Genomic DNA, 22,457 nt, shown 5'->3' with positions numbered 1-22,457 from the left:
ATTAAAACCAAAAGGAACTGTTTTTGGGTCACTATGTTTGAAAAAATCATTTTAATTAACAAAAGGTGAAGCTTCAAAAATAAAAAAAAAATGCCATTTTCCCGAATTTAATTAAAAATTCATAATTAAAAAAGTAAATGAGATATTTCAATTTATCTTTTTGATTTTCAAAGCATTGGTCAAGTTACATAATGTAGTGCAAACAAGTGGGCTCAAATTTGATTGCAAAGGTGGTTTCTAGAAAAGGGGTAAATTTATTTTGTTGCAAAACCCCTTACATCCACAAAAGGTGCGATATAAAAGAAATAATATAATAAATAGGAAGCCTTGAAAATTGTCCCAAACCTATTCTTTTAGTTTCTATTCATCAACACTTTATCCAATCCCAAATTGAATCAAATCGAACAAGTAATACTTGCACAATTAAAAAAAAAGCTGTTTTTCTCAAAAGTCAAAAGTGGATGTAACGAATTTTGCAACAAAGCTCTTCATATATCTTTCACATAGGGGGTGTATGGATTTCAACTGGAATAGCTTAATTTTGACAATTAATTGGGCTATTCCAGTTGAAATCCACACTACCCCTGTGGAAGATTTTAAATATCTTCCACAGAGGGTGTATGTTTTTCATATATTATGGCTTCACCTATAGATATTTTCACAACTGGAGTGAGCATTTCAAATGGAAGTTGCCCAATTGTCTATTCTATGCAAAACTCATTCTCCCTCTGTGGAAGACTTTAGCAAAATCTTCCACAGGGGTAGTGTGGATTTTAAACCCATTTAAACCCAATTTTTAGCCCATTTAACAGCTACCCCAGCTCAGTGTTAGAAGTAGATGTGTATACACATTTTTATTTTTAATTGTATGGCCATTGCAGGGACTGCCTTTTGAGGAGAGCAAGAGGCAATCACTCTCTACTGCTCTCCTTAAATCTGATATAGGAGAGTGATTTTTTGTTCTCTGTAGTTGACCATTCTTGCCTTACATTCTATAAAACAGCTCTTCTTGAAGACGGAGAAATAAAGTTTAATCTATGTGGTAAATTAAATATGAGATAGTCAGTGAAATTTTTTCGCTGGCTGTCATTTATGTATGTGTTGACTTGTGTTAAAATCCTTTCTCAGCTCTTCTTGAAGGTTCCAGAAGGGCTATTTGATGCTCTTCTGCAAATTTCAAAAGGCAGTCCCTTTGCCATTTATAGAACCATGTTTAGATATCTTTTAGTGATCTAATAATAGGAAAAATTGACAAGTATAAAGATTATAAATGAAAATATGAGGTCATGATGAGTGTGTGTTGGGGTGCTTCAGTACATGCATGTGTGCATACATGTATGGAAGCAAAGTAGTGTGGTTCATCATCACTTGCTTTGGGCTATTCCAGTTGAAATCCACACTACCCCTGTGGAAGATCTTGGAAATATGTTCCATAAGGGGGGTATGTCTTTCAAATGTAATTGGTCAGGGTTGATCATATTGAAACCTATTCTCCCTCTGTGTTATGGCTTTACCTGTATCTTCCACAACTGGAGTGAGTATTTAAAATGGAAGCTACCCACTTGTCTATTCTATTCAAAACTCTTACTCCCTCTGTGGAAGACTTTAGTTAAATCTTTCACAGGTGTAGTGTGGATTTGGAATTGTTCGTTGATCCAATATTGAGTAGTTTACAACTGGAGTGAGTATTTCAAATGGAAGCTACGGTTAGCTTCCCAATTGTCTATTCTATTCAAAACTCTTACTCCCTCTGTGGAAGACTTTAAAAATCTTTCACAGGGGTAGTGTGGATTATAAATGGAATTGTTCATTGATCCAATATTGAGTAGTTTACAATTGGGGTGAGTATTTCAAATGGAAGCTACCCAATTGTCTTATTCTATTCAAAACTCTTACTCCCTCTGTGGAAGACTTTAAAAATCATTCACAGGGGTAGTGTGGATTATAAACGGAATTGTTCATTGATCCAATATTGAGTAGTTTACAAGTTTGAGCTATGTTGCGTTTTCAGGAATGGGTATGCATGTGCAATTCACCATAAAGGCGCAGGATTGGTCATTGCACAAATAGCCTTCAATTGCAAGAAAGTGTGCAATTTGTATAAATAGCACAAATTGCACAAATAGCCAGTTGCTTAAGCAATTTTCACAAATTGCATAAATAGTCACAGGTGTTGCAATTTGTGGAATTTATGTCAGTAAATTGCACGAATAGCCTACAGTTGCAGGAAAGTGTGCAATTTGTACAAATAGCACAAATAGCAACGTATGTAAGCAATTTTTACAAATTGCATAAATAGCCACAGGTGTTGCAATTTGTGCCATTTATGTCAGTCAATTGCACAAATTGCCTACAGTTGCAAAAAAGTGTGCAATTTGTACAAATAGCACAAATAGCTATGTACGTAAGCAATTTTTACAAATTGTAGAAATAGCCACAGGTGTTGCAATTTATGCAATTTATAAAAGCAATGAGGACAAAATCTGAGTTGCTTCCAGTAAGCGCTATTTGTGCAATTTGTGCAATTGGTGGAAATAAAATTTCAGGAAGAATGATAGGCCTACGTACGAGGATATTTATAAACAAAAAAAAATCCGTCAACCACCCTAACTACCATGACTACTGTACACTCAACTTTTCCGTGCTCCCGCTGCGCCATCATCATCCTCATCATCATGGTCATCATGATCATCCAAGTCTTCATCATGCGAGGCATCGCCATCAACAAATTTCACGGTTGATTTAGCTCTTATTTCTGCTAATAGGGTAATTAGACTCCCAAAATAGCGCTGTCCCATTGCTTTCGAGAACCGCCTTATTACAAACCGAGAATATTTAAGGAAGAATGATACGTACGAGGATGTTTAGAAAGAAAAAACAAGTCCGAAAACCGCCCTAACACTGACTAACACTAAACTTTTCGGGGCTGCCTTAATCATAATAATCATCATCATCATCATCATCATCATCATTATCATTATCATCATCATCATCATCATCATATTCATCATTATCGGAGTCATCATCATCCTAGGCATCATATCGGAGTCATCATCATCCTAGGCATCATCATTATAGTCAAAAGCTGCGTCGACAGTGTGATGATATTATATCCAAATCATCATCCGAGTCATACTGAATATGAGGCATCGCCGTCTTGTCATCCTCATCATCATAGTCATCATGATCATCCAAGTCTTCATCATGCGAGGCATCGCCATCAACAAATTTCACGGTTGATTTAGCTCTTATTTCTGCTAATAGGGTAATTAGACTCCCAAAATAGCGCTGTCCCATTGCTTTCGAGAACCGCCTTAATTGCTGACGGCTAGAAGGGACTTGGCGATCAATGTCATAATTGCTTATATAGTCGGCACGTTAAAGCCCTTTCCACCAATTGCACAAATTGCACAAATAGCGATCATTGGAAGCAACTAGGATATGAGAAAAATAATCTAAGTTCAAAATTGCATAAATTGCACAAATTGCTGACGGCTAGAAGGGACTTGGCGATCAATGTCATAATTGCTTATATAGTCGGCACGTTAAAGCCCTTTCCACCAATTGCACAAATTGCACAAATAGCGATCATTGGAAGCAACTAGGATATGAGAAAAATAATCTAAGTTCAAAATTGCATAAATTGCACAAATTGCTGACGGCTAGAAGGGACTTGGCGATCAATGTCATAATTGCTTATATAGTCGACACGTTAAAGCCCTTTCCACCAATTGCACAAATTGCACAAATAGCGATCATTGGAAGCAACTAGGATATGAGAAAAATAATCTAAGTTCAAAATTGCATAAATTGCACAAATTGCTGACGGCTAGAAGGGACTTGGCGATCAATGTCATAATTGCTTATATAGTCGACACGTTAAAGCCCTTTCCACCAATTGCACAAATTGCACAAATAGCGATCATTGGAAGCAACTAGGATATGAGAAAAATAATCTAAGTTCAAAATTGCATAAATTGCACAAATTGCTGACGGCTAGAAGGGACTTGGCGATCAATGTCATAATTGCTTATATAGTCGGCACGTTAAAGCCCTTTCCACCAATTGCACAAATTGCACAAATAGCGATCATTGGAAGCAACTAGGATATGAGAAAAATAATCTAAGTTCAAAATTGCATAAATTGCACAAATTGCTGACGGCTAGAAGGGACTTGGCGATCAATGTCATAATTGCTTATATAGTCGACACGTTAAAGCCCTTTCCACCAATTGCACAAATTGCACAAATAGCGATCATTGGAAGCAACTAGGATATGAGAAAAATAATCTAAGTTCAAAATTGCATAAATTGCACAAATTGCTGACGGCTAGAAGGGACTTGGCGATCAATGTCATAATTGCTTATATAGTCGGCACGTTAAAGCCCTTTCCACCAATTGCACAAATTGCACAAATAGCGATCATTGGAAGCAACTAGGATATGAGAAAAATAATCTAAGTTCAAAATTGCATAAATTGCACAAATTGCTGACGGCTAGAAGGGACTTGGCGATCAATGTCATAATTGCTTATATAGTCGGCACGTTAAAGCCCTTTCCACCAATTGCACAAATTGCACAAATAGCGATCATTGGAAGCAACTAGGATATGAGAAAAATAATCTAAGTTCAAAATTGCATAAATTGCACAAATTGCTGACGGCTAGAAGGGACTTGGCGATCAATGTCATAATTGCTTATATAGTCGGCACGTTAAAGCCCTTTCCACCAATTGCACAAATTGCACAAATAGCGATCATTGGAAGCAACTAGGATATGAGAAAAATAATCTAAGTTCAAAATTGCATAAATTGCACAAATTGCTGACGGCTAGAAGGGACTTGGCGATCAATGTCATAATTGCTTATATAGTCGGCACGTTAAAGCCCTTTCCACCAATTGCACAAATTGCACAAATAGCGATCATTGGAAGCAACTAGGATATGAGAAAAATAATCTAAGTTCAAAATTGCATAAATTGCACAAATTGCTGACGGCTAGAAGGGACTTGGCGATCAATGTCATAATTGCTTATATAGTCGACACGTTAAAGCCCTTTCCACCAATTGCACAAATTGCACAAATAGCGATCATTGGAAGCAACTAGGATATGAGAAAAATAATCTAAGTTCAAAATTGCATAAATTGCACAAATTGCTGACGGCTAGAAGGGACTTGGCGATCAATGTCATAATTGCTTATATAGTCGGCACGTTAAAGCCCTTTCCACCAATTGCACAAATTGCACAAATAGCGATCATTGGAAGCAACTAGGATATGAGAAAAATAATCTAAGTTCAAAATTGCATAAATTGCACAAATTGCTGACGGCTAGAAGGGACTTGGCGATCAATGTCATAATTGCTTATATAGTCGGCACGTTAAAGCCCTTTCCACCAATTGCACAAATTGCACAAATAGCGATCATTGGAAGCAACTAGGATATGAGAAAAATAATCTAAGTTCAAAATTGCATAAATTGCACAAATTGCTGACGGCTAGAAGGGACTTGGCGATCAATGTCATAATTGCTTATATAGTCGGCACGTTAAAAGCCCTTTCACCAATTGCACAAATTGCACAAATAGCGATCATTGGAAGCAACTAGGATATGAGAAAAATAATCTAAGTTCAAAATTGCTTATAATGGCCAGTACGTTAAAGCCCTTTGAACCCTTGTCTTTTGCATTTACTTCTAGCTATTTGTGCTATTTGTACAATTTATATATGTGGCGAAATGTAAAATTTCCCTATACCTTAAGTATAGGAAATTTACTGAAACAACCAATCCTGCGCCTTTCTCCAATTCACTCACTACATGTATACAGTATACTTTCTGCACAGGTTGGCTGGCAGTTATATGTTGTACAGTGAGTAGTTTAGTACATAAATAGCATGTAGTGGTCATGTATTACATGTAAAAGAGATCTAGCTTGGCGTGGACGGTGTTGATCGAGAAGGCATAGGGATTTGTGTAGAACTTACGTCTCTTTAAATGGTGAAAAACAGAAGTTGCTATTTCAAACTTTAAACGACCATTTTATAGGCTAAAGAGATTTACAACAATCACACAAATTTGGACCTGCAGTTATCAACAGTGAATTCATCGCTCATAGGGTGTGACAGAGTTAGTACTTGGAAGGGCTTCCTATGATCAGATTCAGCGAACGGTTAGGGAAACAATCTGGCAGTGGATGATTTGAAATGGGTGATGTTGATGATATTGGCTTCAGTTTGATGTCGAGTAAGAACATGAGTACTTTGTTGCAGGGATATTGTAAAAGTGGAAATATTTGCGCTTTGCCAATTTTGAACTGTTCCCTTGTTTTTAAATTTGCGATTCTAAGTTTCCTTACATTGACCTAAACACAAAAGGAATATATTCGCACATTGTTACTTTTGCGGTGAGCAGCTTGGAACGCGAAAATAAATGTAGCGCGGAACTGAATTTCCACTTTTACAGTACATGTAACAGGTCAATCTTCATGTATATGTGGGGGTGGGGTGCGTTTGTTTTCACTGATAACTTTTACTCATAAAGTGCGGACCCACAGCAGCCGTAGAGGTCCTAGGTTCATAAAGAGAGCGGCAGAGGGTGTTATACGCTGTAATTGCATGTGTAGGCTCCCCATTGTAGGTGTAATACCAGGTCCACGGTTTAGCGGTTAAATATCATATCTTACCATAATCTTCCACGCTTTCAATAGTGAAATGTCAGTGCATAGAGGTCCATGGTTATTACATAGGTAGGGAGGGTGTGGGTGTTTGTGGGTGTGTGTGTTTTTAAAAACTGTAAACAAAGACGCACCCAACAATACCAGAAAAACAGGGATACCATCAACCATGGATGTCCACAGTTTCCGTTCCCTTGTTTGCCAGTGTAGGGTTGATTCTAGGCTGGTTTATTTCACTTGGTGCTTAGCTTTGGATATATACAAGATCCGTGGTGCGATGGGAACAAGTCATAGGTCCAAACTTGGGGGAAAAAGGGAGCAGGGGTTGTAAGAATGATTACCAAAATTGTAATTATAGATTGATAAAGAATGCCATTCAGTCAGGTGCATGTATAGGCTATTCCAGTTGAAATCCATACACCTACTGTAGAAGACATGGACAGGGTATGTAGATTCAGGTAACCCCATTTGAAATTCACACTCCCTGTGTGGACGATTTAGGTCATACCTTCCATAGGGTGTGGATTTCAACTGAAATAACCCATTGTCGCATTATAAAAAAACACCCAATTTTTTGCCTAATACAAATTGAACAAACTATAGTTGATGCCCAACTTATAATGTTTGTCTTTTCTGTTTGTTTGTTTTCTATAGGCCGTGGTCCTCCTCCCTTCTTGTTAGGGAACACCAGCCATGGGCAAGGACCCCCTCTGTAAGTATCAATCTTTAAACAGTACCACTGATTGGTTAATTACATGATATGATAATCTGAAAAACCAATCAAAAAAGAGCTAAGATCAATCTTAAACAGTACCACTGATTGGGTAATTACATGATTGTAGTCATCTGATCAAAGTAGAGCTTCTAGATCTCTCAGCAATTTTAAGCTTAATCCCCTCCAGCCCTAATGACTATTGTTACCATAAATTTCAGAATGATTGGCGCAAGACATGATATAGCCCTCTTTTTAATAAGTTGTTCAATGCAATTTATAAGCCCTATGGTGAGGGTAAATTTGGAGGGGTGCAAGAATATGTTGGCAAGTCGAAGGGGGGGGGGGAAGTAATATTTGGCAAGCCAAAAAAAGGAGGGGCAGCGATATTTGGCACACATTCATGGGACACTTTTTAAATAAAACGCTCTAACAGCACAAAAATGTTAAATGTGCACATTTTCCAGTTTGATGCGTTCACGTAATTACAATATAAAGCTAGACCTTTTTTAAAGGGACCATTGAAAGAAAATATGATTTGGTATCAAAATAAAGCCCATAAAATATAGAATCAATATCTAAAACAATTGAAGAGCTAACTATTTTAGAAATAAAAATACAATGAAAACAATGTACTCGATTTACCCCCTTCCGACGCTACATCGCGAGTCATTTATCAAAAGTAGAAAATTGGGCGCTTTCCTGATGACGTCATTGTGGTTACGCGTTTTGTGTCGCGTTGACATTTTTGCCGGGATAATTTGACAACAGCGATCGCGATCTAAATATCAGATGCAATAATCATGGTAATACAACCACTTATAATTATTTAAAGGTCAAGTAAAACAAATTTCCAGTTGATTGTCCACATGTTATCAAAAAGAGGAAGTGGAGGGCCTTTTTATTTATCATTTATTAGTTATTTTTTACAATGCAAATGGATCATTTAGGCCTATGTATTATTCCCGGACATTAGTTGTGTAATTTGTAGAGGAGGATGATAGGATCGAGGCTCTTGTTATTTGATGGTTCTCTGAGAGGATGATTAAAACAAAGCCTCTAAATTGAAATGCTTATTGGACAGAAGCAAATCTAAACTATTGACAATATTATTAACTTTTGAAACATTTAAAAAAGAAGTTTTCCTTATAATAATGAAAATAGCATTAAACATTTCAGACTCACTCAATTGCAATGCCATGCGAAAGGAAGCGGTGGGGACGATCAATTGGGTTTTTTTTTATCATCATCAAGCATATGCAGCTTCCTATTTTACTTATTCATAAATTCAACCCCCCGGTCAATATGACCATGATTCCGATGACTTTATGTATAGGCCCTATATGGCATATAAAACTAATTATGAGTATGCCCAGGCTATAGGCCTATAGTGACGATGTTGAGGGAATATCGCCAAGATTTGTCGCAACACATAATTTGTAGATGATATGCCGGCGCTGAGCACCTCCCATGGGTATTATTATTATAGGCCTATGTATTTTTTCCGTAGGACCTACATTGTACCTTAAAAAATATTCAAGAGATGATTATTTTTTCCAAATCCTGACAATTGTTATAAAAAAGCTTTTTCTTCCATAAGTTAACTTTCAAAAGTGCTTATTTTCATACACCAAACAATGCAAAGTAGGCCTAGGCCCTTTTATTTTGCAAATTTATTCCCTAGGCCTACCATGTGTTATACGGGAGACTTGCCAATATTATTTGAACCGTTGGCACTGGGGCAGTAGCTGAACGGCAGATGAAGAAGTTGGTTCAGAAGAACATGACATGCAAGCTGTTCTTGAAATAAATTACGAGGAGCACCTACAAACATACATAGGCCTTCAAAAAGCCTATATGCTACAAACATCAAATGGGAAATATTATAGGCCTACACTTATTTTAATCCATGGATGGTTAGGACCGGGGTAGGCCTAGGCTATGCGAAATTGATGTCAGTCATTTCTAAAAACGAAATATCCAGCCAGTCGCGCTGTATTTTACAAGATTTACCAATCAACATAAACTTTGTAACTGTAGGCCTACCTTTGATAAAACGCTCGACACTTTGCACTTTCAAGTATCAGTGGGAGTTGAGATTGGATTAGGCCTATAAGCATTTCCATAACGTAAACTAAAGGCTGACAGTAAATATTGTTCATATGATTGTTTGGAGTGGCCGTTATATGTTCCTCTCGTGGTTCTTTATCTTCAAATTTGTTTCTCATTTTTCATAGACTTTTAAAAATAAATAAAAATAAATTTCGGCTTTTATATAGGTCTACCAGATCTCGGAGGGTTCAAAGCGCTGTAATTTCGCTGCCATGGTACTTATCACAATCAGATCGCATCATCTAGGCTAGGCTGGATGCTGCCGAACCTGTCGCAAATCTAGCCACACTTAGATTGTAACATCCACCAATTATCTTTTCAGCTCCCCAAATTTCATTGGGTGAAGGAAGTTTTTGATAACCAACCAACTAATCACCGATTTTTGAGAAGCAGGAGGAAACTGGAGATCCCGAAGAAAACCTGCGGGATCGAGATAAACCAAGTTCACATGAATCTTTGGGCCGCGCGCCAGGGGCTTGAATAAGTTGAACCCGGGACCTCAGTAGTGGTGCAAGGCGAGGAAACAACCGCGCCAACTCGCTCTCCCGAGCCTGACTTTTGTTTTGAACCTGGTTCTCGTCCCCTCCCTCCTCAATTTCTGGGATTTGTCAGGCTTTTTTTTTAATTTTTAAATTTTTCAATTATTTTAGACTTTGGAATGATTTATGAATTTTTCATACATAGGCCTATAAATAAGTTTATTAGATAACAAGGACCACTTCCAAGTCTTTTTGTGGTAGGGCCTGCTCTAGGGGTTTATCCTCAGAATCTCACATTTGAAAAAAAAGTGCGTCATCGCTTCCTCGAGCACTGTTGGAAAAGACCGAAAACTGCAGACAATGCTGATTTTACACTGAAAAAAAAACACCTCCCTCCCTCATCAATTCATGAAAATTCTCTGGACGAGAACCAAAATATTAATTTTATACGGCCTAACCTAGGCCGCACGCCCGGGAGGTAGGCTAATTAGGCCTACAGAAATTAAGTCGCATGTCATGGGCTAACCCGAAACATCATTGCCTTCTCTTTCCTATCCTCACTAGATATTTCAGAGGAAATATAAGTAAAGAGTTGCTATATCAGAATGCCTCAGTCAAAACAAATGAAATGATACTCTCTTGCAAACGCCGAGCAGCTAGCACTGACAGCTTTGACTTTGTCAATATGAAGGCCTAGGCCTAACTTACTTATGTTTCCCCGTTGTTGACCAATTTTGTAGGCCTAGCTAGAATTTATACATAGGCCTATCATAGAAGTCATTGTAGCTTTGTAATTTATATTATACTTGTTAGGCCTAAAAGGCACATAAAAGTTCATTGCTGTAAACACGTTCATGCGTTGGTTTAGGACCAAGTCTGGACTATGCAGTGTTGCCATGCAGCGGAAAGGATAACCACTTTGACGTCACAGGGGTTGCCACGTGTCTCTGCACATATGACTTGGGCGGAACGACGCGACATTGGGCGCTTTGTCTTTATTTGCTGATTTGGGGAGTAAAATAAAGGAAAATTGCGTTTATCATTTTAGAAATGGATTCTATATGTTATTAGCTTTATTTTGATACCAAATATGTTTTTCTTTCAATGGTCCCTTTAAGGTTTGCAAATTGGTATCCCAAAAATTGGCATGTCCACAGAGGGGTAAGCAATTTTTGGCAGGCCAAGAGGGGGAACAATCAATTTTTGGCATGCTGTTTTGGAAATTTTACCCCCCATCCGCCCCAAAATTTTCTCAACCACGCCCAGCCTCAAACTTGTGACCTCTACTAAAGTCTAATACCCTATCAACTGTACTGAATTACTAGTAACTGACCGCATTCAGCAAGTTGTTTATAGCTACTGTAGCTACAACCCTAGAGGGGAGGGTGGAAGAGAAAGCTACACTTCCAAATTCTGCACTGCTTCCTCACTACCACACAGTTACTTCATTGGTACTTTAGAGTACCTCCATGGGTACTCTAAAGTACACACATTGGAATCACATACAATACATGTGCACTGATACTGGACTGGTGCTGCACTGGTACTATAGAGTAGCCACAAAGTAGCAGGGCAGCAGTGTACCTTTGAGGGTGGTAGTGATAAGAATCTGGTTGTAAGTTTACATTTATAGGAGTCAATCAATGTTGTAGTTTGTTCCCTTTCAATTGGCAGTAATTCAGTTATCGTTTAAAAAACTGATGGGTACCAATCATTTTGATGCAAGTTGTATAATTTCTCTAATCACAAAATGAGTTATGTCTTTTTTCATGTTCTGCTGACCACACCATTTGTAGAAACATATTATCCCTCCTCGTACATTATGCACATTGGTCATTTCATATCGTATAAATACCCGCAATCGAACTCGGCCGTAGGCCCTCTTGGCGATCCATTTTCATCGTCAATACTTCACCATCCTCCTGGCCAGCCAGCCAATGCACACACATCCATATGGCCAGGTTGGTTAAAGGGGCAATTGGGTTGGTGTTAAGGTGAGGATGTAGGATTGAAATTCCTTATATTTCAGTGAAGTCTCCCCCACCCCAGAATTTTATTTGAAATTCAGAATGAGTTTGATAAACGAATATACTAATTTGCAACTTAAAGGAAAAGCACAGTGGATGTGCCAACAAACAAATGTTAATGGGAAATTGAGGATACTAGTTCTAAAAGGGAGTATAGTCACAAAACCATGAAAATAGAGTTAATGTTAGTTTCTATATAAGGGAGTTATCTATCCCTCTGCAAATTTCATAGTGAAATAATGTTGTAGAGCATTGAAACTGCATGGACAAACCACCTTGCATCAACTATATGGACATAACAGCCTTCTTTTCCAATTATCTCAAAACACTCATTATGACCCCCTTTTAGAATTAGCATCCTCAAAAGGAAAACAATTCATAACTTGACCCATATTTTAAGACCATAAGACAAGAGACCAAAGTCTACCATTCTACATACATGCATATCTAGGCATAATAACATAATAAACTCCTGGCAGATTCATACATGTACCTAGGAAGTGGTTCACCTCCCTTGCTGAAACTATGGACCACGATAGCCTCATCCCATTGCTATAGTTCAAGTTACAGAGTATGAGTTTGTGTACCCAAATTTTCAAAGGTCATACATTGAATGTACAATTGTATTGGGGGTTAAAGAACTGTGCCCCTGATAGATGAGCATGTTGTGGATCCTAGTGTGAAGCTTGCCATCGGCCTGATACATGGGAAGAAAGATCACTGATTGCTGGCAAGATTCAGTTGATCTTACCATCTCAAATTATGGTGCGGTCATTAGGTCTTATAGACAGACAGAGTCTGGAAAACGCTTACATAGGAGTGCATGAATCTTGTATGTAGAACATTCGATAGAAGAGTGTGGCAGCTCCAACTGTCTGTCCTCCTGTGATTTAGTGGATGAATCCTGTGGTCTGGACCCATGATGAGGCCCCCGTGATCTACACTGTGTCAACTGACTGAACTGAGTGCATTACATGTAGGTACATTTTGATTTTTAAAAAAAAAGGATTTTTTTTATAAAACTCAAGCACAGAGTAAGCCAGCCAGGCAGTGTCACCTGAATTATTAATACACCAAGTATTGCCACAATTGGTTTGAAAGGGAAAATTCAATAAGAACAACAGTTCAAAACTATACTCGATAAAATAACACAAACAGGTCCATCTTGCCATCCTTGCCAATGACATTAATAAACCACCAAGTTTGGCTGCTTTTAGTAAATGGGATGGTGGGGTTATCAACATAGAGACTGATATTTTGCCAGAGCAGCAAGTTGTATATTTTACAAAGTAATTTGTCTTCGGGATCATGGGATTTGGGCTCCTTAGGCAATACAACTAAATTATTTCAATCTTTTGATCGAGCATCGGTGCTTGGTCGATCCCTATAATTTGTGAAATCTCAATTAATTAGCTATTGTTAATTGTTATAATTAAATCGTTGTACATAATGCATTTTCCAATATAATTTTACCATTACTTCTGATTAATTTGTTGATAGTTCATTAATAATAATAATAAAATGGCATTTTCCACGCTTTCTTAGTACTCAGATTCCTCAAAGCGTGCCATGGAACGATATGCTGCCAAGCCCCAAAGGGCAGCGCAAGTTGACCTCAATGCTGATTGTGACAGACAACAGGCCCGTGCTGATCCTCTGCTCTTTACGAAAAGGCCTGCAACTTTTACATGTCCAGATATTGCTCTTCTGGTACATGGGACCACCATTTTACTTGACTCTCCGAACCACGGCACGCTATGCACCCACTGTACATGTGGTGTCTGCATGTTTAAGGCCACAATGAGTGGGATAGAGGATAAATGAGAAAGCTCATGATCTTACAACCTTCCTCTGTTCATCCGCCAGTGGACTGCCGTTGACTTTGCCGTTAACAAGATCCAAAGATAGAACAAATTTACCTCTGGTGCCTTACATTTTTTAGCTGAAAATTTTGGCTATGCTTTTCATATTTATTATAGGGAGACATTATAAGAATTAAATCAAGCACAGGACAACACAGCAAGGGAAATAAAAATATAAGGATTTAGTGAGCAGAGATGTGATGGCTTAGATTTCTCAGTGAAAACAGTGTTGCCACAAATATTCTGCACAAATGGAGACTCAAATCATCGAAATGTCACCCAATTTGTCTCATCAATGTTATTTCATATATAGTGAGGAAACAATTGAAGTTGCTGGGGCCAATATCGAAAAGTCACCCAACTCTTTATTTCTGTGGGATAGGAAACAGATGGAATTGGGGACTACCTTTGAGGAGAGCAAGCTAGAGCAATCACTCTCTACTGCTCTCCTTAAATCTGATAGAGGAGAGTGATTTTAGCTCTCCTTAGTTGGCCATTCTCTCCTTACATTCTATTGTAGATGCTCTAAACAGTTCTTGAACGCTCCAGACAAGCTATTTAATGCTCTCCTGCATATTCCTAAAGACAGTCCCTGATGAAAGTAGTGGAGTAAATCTTCAAAAGTAGCCCACTTGGGCTGCTGAATCACAGGTTTGGTAACCCTGACTGACCACTGACCACTTTATTTGTGTTGACCACAAGGATTTGCAGATTTGCAAGTCAAATTTTGAAAACTAAATACCATTGATAATAAAAGAACGGAGTTTCAAGTCCATCGCACTACGTGCTCTATATATAGTTAGTCCATGAAAGCATTGTCTACCAACGCCTAAGATTCTAAAACACTCAATATAAATTCCGGATCTGTGTGAACATACCTTGTGTATCAAGCATTGTCTAGCAACTTCCAAGATTCTAAAACAATTTTATTATGAATTCTGGATCTGTGTGAACATACCTTGTGCATCAAACATTGTCTAGCAGTTTCTGAGATTCTAAAACACTCAAATCACGGATCTGTGTGAACATACCTTGTGTATCAAGCATTGTTTAGCAACTTCCAAGATTCTAAAACACTTGACAGGAAGTTCCTGTCTGTGTCAGAAGACAAATCTTTTATAGTCTTTTCAACTTTTTAAATTAGATTACTACACCAGTTGAAGTTTCAATTTCTTTTGTTTGGTATGTCAATTTCTGGATTGGACTGATTCGGGGTAGGGAAGGGGTTTCTAAATTTTGATTTGGGTAGGACAGTACCAAATCAAAAAGCCAATGTCGTGAATGCGTATCACTCCGTCGGTCATGCTACGGCACAGTCCTTTGATGTGTGTACAGGGTATTACTTTCCCGCATGCCGTGTGTTATAATCAACGAGTACCCATTAGACTTATCTTTCCATCGTAATAATTGAATAATGAAGAAGGAGGTGGCCTATATGCTTCACCCTGGCAGGGCATAAGACAATGCGAAACACAAATTAATATATGCGAGGATCGGAAAATAAACGATGCAAGCCCGAGAAATTATAATTTAAATGGCGTGATTGGGGCTCGAGCAAACTGGCATATGAAAATATTGAGAGAGAAAAAATGACGGTTCCTGTGCTTTATTCAAAATCTCAGATTTTGACAAAACTACAGCACTTTAAAGTCTTGATTTTTGCAGGGAATGTTAGTTTTTAAGTACCGGTACATTACAATCATGTAGAAAATAGAACTTGGGAAAAATATTGAGGGTATCCTCCTCAGCAAATGTTACAATATCAGGCTTAAGTTAAAGCCATATTATAACATTTCTGTAAAAATAGAATAGTATTCCATAAAATGTCAGATATGTCCTCTTTTAATTTTGAGCCGAACAAGTGAGGTAAAGCATACAACTTCACTAATTTATACTAATTTACTACTAACACCAATGCATGTTACTCCCGCGGTTGTAATACGGTACGATCCTCTGGGGGGTGTGTATGTGTATCCCGCACGCCGTGTATGTATAGTGCATACGTGCTTGATTATATTCCATCGTAATAATAAAACGACGGTTCATGCGTTTTACTCAAAATCTACAACACCTAAAGTCTTGATTTTTGCAGAGTATCTTTATTGACTAAAGTACATTACAATCGTGTAAAAACCAGAATTAAAAAAAAAATTAAGGGCGTCCTCCTCAACAAATGTTATAATATGGCTTTAAAAGAAAATCCATTTTGCAAGAATTACATGCCACAAAAAATAAAAAATTATGGTTCGTTTCATTTCTTGAAATGTGCTGCTCAAAAAGTTAAATATTGTGCTCTACGGTATGTGCTTCTACATGGTGGCTGTACTACTACTGGCAGAGATAAGGACATCATGAATGTGATACTGATGTATACATGTTAAGGGCTGTTGCTTCTTCAATTGTTTTTGACTGGGCATCTGGTAATCAACAAATATATCACAAATATGAGATCTATATCAAGCTCGGACAAGTTCTACTTCACCCCTCGTCTCACACCATTCCTGTAATCAAAATTGAGTCGTTAATGCAAGAAGGGGATATCTGCAATAGCTGCCAGGTACACATTTTACAATTTCTGCATTCTGTATTGTACTTGTATCTAAAAATATGACACATGGCAGCTATTGCCAAATTGAGTTGTTAATATATTAACAAGAATGCCCTATCTGCAATAGCTGCCAGGTACACATTTTACAATTTCTATGTATATTGTACACTACACCACATTTCGCCATAATTCATTCTAGAAACGCTTGCTGTTAGAATAAGAAAAATTTTAATGCTAAATTATTGCACATTCTAGGGAAGCGTGGTTACTGTTTTGAAATAACCGAGTGAGAGGGTTTTCAAGAAAATATTTTTCCTGTCAAAAATGAAGCATCCTCTGTATAAAAGAAAATATGAATATTAACTGCACATCATATATAACTATTCGTGATACCCAATTGTGGCATATTTGAGGTCGTTTATGAGGCAGAGAATTTTATTTCAATTTTATATACGCCAAAATATTTTTTAATTGAGCAAGAATAAGGACAGAAAAAAACGTTAAAAATTCTATGTATAAATAACATTAGACCCGGTAAAAAGATTACTGTTTCGCTTTTATGGTATTCTAATCTTTTATTTCGAAGAAACATTTGGGGTCTAAAATGGATTTTTATGTAATTGATAAAAACATCGAACGTGTATACAAGAAAAATGGTAGGTTCCTCTATAGTATTTTACTGACCATGCTAATGTACTGACACCGTCGCGAGCACATGTCAAAATCGATATAATGTATTGTCCATATAGACGCCAAGCATTTATCATTTATTATTGTCGGATTAACAACAATTGAGCGCTATTAATACACATTAATGTTTTTAGGCAAATAAAATTCCAAAATATGGTACGCTTTTCTGCTTTTTGCTTGTCACGTGGTAGGCCTATATTGAAGTTGCGATTATATCTTCAAATAAGTTTCAAATGGATTCCATCAAGACAAGTGGGCGAGTGGTCTAAGGCGCTGGGCTCATAGAGCATATCCAAAGCGGCGTGGTCCGCCGTGAGTTCGAACCCCGCCTCTGCCAATCTTTAATAAAAGTAATATTAAAATTTAACTTTTTGTAAATTTCATATTGGGGAAATGTGACTGGGAGAATTTATGTATGGCGTGGAGTGGTGTGATTGTACACATGTCAACATACTTATGACACCTGGCCGCTATTGCAGAATAAGGTTTTCTTTCTGTAACCCCTTGGTATCGAGATCGGACAACTTCTAGTTCACATCTCGTCTCACACCATTCCTGTAAAATAAAGTGGCTCATGTGGTAATGATTATTGCTGCGAGACGCTGATGAAACATGAGGAAAAAGTGCATTACTTTGTTCTATGGAAAAACAATGGCATGATCGACAGGATTTATATTTATAAACATAATTTTCACCAGGTTCGCCGTCGCAAATAATAAAGGAGACAAGTAGAAAAAGTTTTCCGGCCTCTTTACTTTGTTCTGTTTAAATTTTAAAAATGTGGGAGAAATGGTTGGTTTGAATCATAGTTTGGACCCTTCCACCCAAAGTTTTGAAAAAGACAGATTAGTGTAATTACATGAGAGCTTATTGTCTTTTGACTTTTACAGAGTCATTTTCAAAAGTGGCCCAATAATTTGAATCATTCAGGAATTCAGCTCTATACAGGCAGGCACAGTACCCTAATGAGCCTTTATTTAGAATAACCGTTGCAGCCAGGATCAGGACCTGAAGTGTCAGTGTCTGCAGGTGAACAGCTTTTTGCCCTGTTGCCCAGCTTGTTTTACATGTAAATACCTACATTTGTGCAGGAGCTGGACCTGGGGAGCTAGAGCATGCACATCTATTGTCCCACACACACAGCCTGAGTCAACTCAAGCTCCTTATAAGAAATTGACAAATATTATTTCACAACTTTTATTTTGTTTCATGAGGAGTTGTAAGCAGAATATGACTAACTAACTCTTGAAACAACTACCTTTTATATCTTGGTGTATTTAATTTTAATCTTCATTTAATTTACAAAATAAAACTACCTTTTATGTACCGGTATACATACACGTATAGGTTGTCCCTTGCATGGAATTCAGGTAAATGCTTTGTGAATAATTATGATCATTTGTCACATGACAAATGAGCTATTCCATTTTAAATCCACAAACACCCTAACCCCCTCTGGAAGACATGCCCTTAATCTCCCATACAGGGGATGTAGATTGTAAATGGGGTTACCCATTCAGGTAACCCCATTTCAAAGTCACACTCCTTGTGTAGAAGATTATATCATGTCCTCCATTAAGGGGGGGGGTGTATGGATTTCAACTGGAATTGCATGATAGAGATTTCATCTCCAGTTTCTTTTCTACATTTATATGCTTGAAACAGGGGTCGAAATAAGCGATAGCCCGATAGCCATGGCTATTAGGTTTTCTGTCGGGCTATTGGGTTTTATCTCCATGTAGCCCGTCAACTACAGGGGTTTTCATGCTTGCAGAGAAAAAATGAAAACATGTGAAAGAAAAATAAAAGCTTGATCTCCAATATTTACGGCCTGTCCAGAAATTATGTAACATAAAATGCAATGTAACGACATTTGTTGAAGTGAAGTCACTGTAGCATTGTAACATAATTTAAAAATAGAAATAAAATACACTCCGCCGGCATAATTACACAGATTGCGATATTGTCTAGAACCACTGCTTATTGCAGTGCTGAATGATGACACGTACATGAGTTGGAAAATTTTCTAATTCTAGGGATCGGAAAGAAATGCTTTGTGGGTGGTGTGTAGAGATATGCCATCGGTGAAATACATGAATAAGACACAATGATCGGCCGCAGAACAAAAAAAATGACAAAAAGTTGCCCTTGAATTATGTTTTATAGTCATCAAATCATCATACTCCCGTAATTCAATAAATATCATAATATTTGGCCTAAACTTGAACTCATTTACAATGAAATGTCATTTTTTATTGAGAAATGCATGGGTTCCATGTGGTGCCAATGGTGTTGAATTCTGCACTTTGCCGAAGTTTACTGCATTTTGTGGAATTCGGTGAACTTTTATGGCATAAAGCAACACTTTTATAGTAAGTAAACTGCTTGGGAACTTTCTTAAAAAGCGAGATAGTTGGTTACAGGCGAGAATCGTGGCGTGAAAAGCGAGATCACATTTTTTGCCGGGCTTTAACTATTTATACCATGAATCTATACCGGTAACACATCATTGTAACCAAAATCACAAAATCTGATACCAATTAATTAAAACGGTACATTCAATACTTGACAGATTTGAGATTAAGAACCCTTCATTTTAGGATTTGAGCGCATATTTTTAACACTTTCAGGGGGTGCAGGGGTTCTGAGAACCCCTGGTTTTAAAACCTAGTGCTACCCCTGATTATGGGGGGTAAGGGTATACTCACTAATAACTGAATATTTGAACAAACGATTGGTTTCAATTGTGCGAAAACAATGTCTTTTTCAGGGCTATTGAATTTCCTTCAGGGCTATCAGAAAAATGGCTAGATAGCCCGGATGGCTATCAGGAAATGGTCCCTTATTTCTACCCCTGCTTGAAATATCTGTGACTTCTCTCTAGTCCGAAGGGTTGCTAGTCCGAAAGTTCTCGAGTGTTGTTTCTCCGAAAACCAAAGTAAGTTCGCTAAGGGAACATTTGAACTACAGAGTTGTCGTCAAAATATCTTTCCAAGTTAACATTTAGTGCTCATGATTTTTGAAATAATAATTGTGGATGATCATGTGCAGTGCATATGACTCTGAGTCTCTGCACATGACCATAATACTAAAGTTTCAAAAGTTTTATTTTCTTGTGCTCTCTTTGATCATATAACTTCTCATTAAATATCAGTGACAAAAATAGAAAATACAATTTTAGACTTCCTGGTAGCATTTCCCTATAGATCAATTGACTTTATTTTCAGATATGAGCTGTAGGAATGGTGGGCTACACACCGCTAGTGAGCATTCCTAAGTTTGTTTCTGCACTCAAGTGTTTTTACTTTGCAGTATGAAATGTTTCTAGATGTTTTTAGCTACATTGTACAAGCCACACCTACTACCAGTATCCTGGAATCTTCAGTTTTCTTCTTTCAAAACATATTGTGGAAAATATAAAAGGAGGTGGGGTGGAGGGGGGAGTAGGGTGCCCAAGTTAAGATGCTAAATCAAGACTTGTGGCTACACTCTTAAAAAAAGAAAGTTTTAAAATGAACCATTTTTGTCCTTTCAGGAGAACCCTTGATGGTTTTTAGAAAGAACCATAAAAGGATCTTAGGGCTCTCTGAAGAACCTTTATCGGTTCCTTGAAACTCATGTTGAACCTTTAATGTTTTTTCTACGAAAGGTTATTAAATTTTCAGGAACCCTTTTGAAGGTATTTGAAAACCTCCATATTCAACCATCAAGGTTCTTAAAAATTTAGAGCCCTGTGGAGAATGGAAAAAGGTTCAAAATGTCTTTCAGAGATCCAAAATATTTCCTCAGAGTGTCCTAAAGCTTCTGTAATGGTTCCTGTAGAGGTAAAATGAGGTAACTGACTTTAGGGACTGTGACTCGACCACATTGAACTTGTTCAGTGACTCAAATGACTTCACTTTACTGAGTTTAAAAATGAGTCCAAATAACTTGATTCAACCAGAATTTTAGGTGAATTGTTACAACTGAATGAAATGGTGTTTATGTAGTAAGTTTTCCTTTGATATCTGCAATTATTGGGGGTAGTGTAGTTTACCAATGTTCATGATGGGCACATCCTGCAAGAATGTTTCAACTGTTTATAATCAGGCCAATTTCTGGGAATTTCTTCTGGGAATCCACATAGGCGGTGTGAGCAGGTTTAGGAGAAAATTGGTGGAGACACAAGTAACGTTTGTACAATTGAGATGTAGGAATCATGGCAGGGAGAAAATTGAGGGAGACAGGAGGGAAACTTCTAGAAACAAGTTGTAGAAATTGTGCTTTAGAAGAAAATTAGGTGTGACAGATGAGAGAAATCAGTTTGAAGGAATTGTGGTTTAGAAAGAATCTGGAAGGCAAACTATAAAGGTTAACCCCATGAGAACTACCTGCCGATTGGCCAAAAAGAAGTTTTCATTATCAATTGGCCCAATCAGCAACATTGTTAGAATAATTTCACCACGCACAAAAATTGGGGTGAATTATTCATGTATATTTGCAAATTGGTAATTAGAGTGAAAATATCATGTAATTGACCAATCAGAGGCAATTTTAGATGGGCAGGTAGTTCTCATGGGGTTAAGATTTGAATGGTGTAGGGATGGTTTGTTATTAAAAACAGTATATATAAAATTCTATTTTGTCTAGATTCTTATTAAAAATAAGATTAGATGATTTTCTAGTCAAATTTAAATAGAATTCATGTCAAATATGACTAAATCCAGGTCAAATTTACACCCTGGACACTACTGGTTATCGAACAGTATTTCTGATTGGTTATTATAACTTGAAATGCTTTTATCAATTGCCAATTATGACTTTTTAACTATTTAAGTTAAAAGTGTGCTTGAAGAAAAATATCTAGGAAAGTCATACTCATAGAAACATAAGAGCAGGGGTGAAAATAAGAGAGCTTGAACCAGGGGCCACTTTGGCAGAAAAGTGGCCCCTGGTTCACCAAGATTTGGAGTGAACCAGGGGCCTGACTTGGGATTAACCAGGAGCCATTTATTACTCATAATGTGGCTATCACTACCATGTAGAAAAAATGAAGGTCTTTATTTGCAAAATTGAAATATTGTCAATATCGTTTATGGAGTATTATGTAGGGTTAGGGTTAGTCCTCCAGGATTTGGGGGTTATATTTGTCCTCCAAGGAGCAGTGTTGGACATAAGACATTTTTTATGCATAGCATTATCAGCTTGCACTACTTGATTTTTGTTACATTTGCACACTTCACTGAAGTCTATGGCATAAAATAGCTACACATTTCCAAAATTGTGTAGCAAAGTGATCAAAATTGAGTAGCATTTTGCTCTGCGATACTGGCTATGGCCAACGCTGCCAATGAGCGCTGTATATTGACGATA

The 22,457-nt window shown here is 37.5% G+C and overlaps 1 protein-coding gene and 1 long non-coding RNA gene across 2 annotated transcripts in view; one reads left to right on the top strand and one right to left on the bottom strand.

The window, feature by feature from the left end:
- The window catches only part of LOC140139972 (uncharacterized), a 130,795-nt gene that overhangs the window by 96,539 nt on the left and 11,799 nt on the right, over positions 1 to 22,457 (bottom strand). The gene's annotated exons all lie outside the window — the stretch shown is intronic.
- LOC140139975 (uncharacterized) overlaps positions 1 to 22,457 on the top strand; it is a 50,902-nt gene that overhangs the window by 22,210 nt on the left and 6,235 nt on the right. The window contains exon 2 of the long non-coding RNA XR_011857189.1: positions 7,330 to 7,387. This is a non-coding gene — a long non-coding RNA (uncharacterized lncRNA). The remainder of the gene's footprint in view (positions 1 to 7,329; positions 7,388 to 22,457) is intronic.

This window comes from Amphiura filiformis, chromosome 18, assembly GCF_039555335.1.
Source record: "Amphiura filiformis chromosome 18, Afil_fr2py, whole genome shotgun sequence".
Classification (NCBI taxonomy): Eukaryota; Metazoa; Echinodermata; class Ophiuroidea; order Amphilepidida; family Amphiuridae; genus Amphiura; species Amphiura filiformis.
The sequence above is the reverse complement of the archived record's forward strand: the minus strand, read 5'-3'. Positions and strand labels throughout refer to the sequence as shown.